Below are 1,867 nucleotides of genomic sequence, written 5' to 3' on the forward strand. Positions count from 1 at the left end.
TTGGGTTTTCATGAGCTGTATGCCATAATCATCAGTATTAAAACAATTAAAGACCTGAAATATTTCAGTTGGTGTGCAATGAATCTGAAATATATGAAAGTTTCATTTTTATCATTACATTATGGAAAATAATGACCTTTATCACAATATGCTAATTTTTTGAGAAGGACCTGTACAGTCATGGGAAACAGAAAATCATCCCTCTTAAGTTTTCTATATCACAACAACATCACATGGTCTTTATCAGATTCTAAAATTATTCTAATCTCAACTCAAATTATTTGCAGTTTCCACAAAATTTAAGAGGTTCAGTATCTGCCTGGTGGTACTGGTCAAACGTACTGGGGAGTGATGGTGCAGAGGTTAGAGAAGGTGGGCCTGTGATGGGAAGGTCGCTGGTTCGACTCCCCAGAGCAACAACATCAAAATGTGGGTGGAAAAGGTGTAACACCCACACCTGCCTCCACTTTCATTTGCTCCACTCTGAGCCCTTGAGCAAGGCCCTTAACCCCCACCATCTGCTTCCCCGGGCACCCTAGATGTCAGCTCTCTGCTCCACACAGAGGGCCGTGGTAGCTCGGTGGTCTGTGGTTGTGTCAGGAAGGACATCTGGTGTAAAAACAATTGTCAAGTCTTCGTGTGAGTTAGTTTACTGGCAACCCCTCAAGAATGGAGCAATTGAAAGAAGAAGAAAATGAATGAAAATGAATTGGGCCCATCTCTAAAAAAGCAGGAGTTTTGTCAAGTTTGCAGCTCTGGAGCATACAGGAGTTAGCACAACGCCAAGCAGGAAACGCATCAGCAATGACCTTAAAGAAGGCAGTTGCTGACCACCAATCTGGGAAAGATTAAAGGTCGTTTTCAAGTAATTTGTAATAAGGCGGCGTCTGCTGTGGGCTCAAAGCTAGTTCCTCTGGAGGTGATTGAGAACAGCATGATGGCCAAACTGCAGGTCATCATGAACAAGACCCCACCCCCACCCAAAACCCCCCAAAACAAAAAACTGTAGATAATCCAAAGAGCAGCTTCAGCAACAGACTACGCCAGGGCTATTCAACAAAACTGCTCAGGGGGCCGGACATTCAATTCAATTCAATTCAATTTATTTATATAGCACCAAATCACAACAAAGTCACAACAAATCACAACATCCAGCGATTAAAATCATTATGTAAATAAACCAAAGTTTACAATGATCTGTTACCTTTTAACAACAAAGTCCATGCTCAATAATCCAGGTATACATCCAACATATTTCAGTCAGGTCATCTGGACAGTTTCTTTTTGTTACCTTTTAAATTTGTTTATTTCATTGCATTGAATCATAAATGCAATAAACAGAACCCAGAACCCCCCCAAAATTATTATTTGTTTATTTTTTAATGAAGTGGGCTGGACTGAAGTCACCCACGGGCCACCAGTTGAACAGTCCTGGACAATGCCAACCCTGCTGTTTTAAAGAGCGGTACAAGAACTCTTTCCTGCCAACTGCGGTTAAATCATTCAATTTATCTGCTTCATGACATGGTTACTGCTGGATTTATCCATTTCTATTGATCATCTGTGGGTTTGCACCAGTGTTACAGTTTGTTCGTGCACATCTGACTGTGTCTTGTTCTCGCACCATGTCTTCATGTCGTGTTGCTTCTTGCATCTGTTTTAGACTGTTCTCTGTACCTGTCTTAACCTGTGCTGTTCTGCTGCTGTGACAGTCTAATCACCTCACTGAGGATTAATACATTTGTCTGTCTGTCTGTCTACAGAAAGATTAAAAAGTGAAAAACATTTAGGACAGCTGGAACAAGAAAACATGAGACGATGAATGTTGGATTTAATATTTTATACCTTTTTATAATTCCTATCAAGC

This window comes from Nematolebias whitei, chromosome 7, assembly GCF_014905685.2.
Source record: "Nematolebias whitei isolate Nwh7 chromosome 7, NemWhi1, whole genome shotgun sequence".
NCBI classification, from domain to species: Eukaryota; Metazoa; Chordata; class Actinopteri; order Cyprinodontiformes; family Rivulidae; genus Nematolebias; species Nematolebias whitei.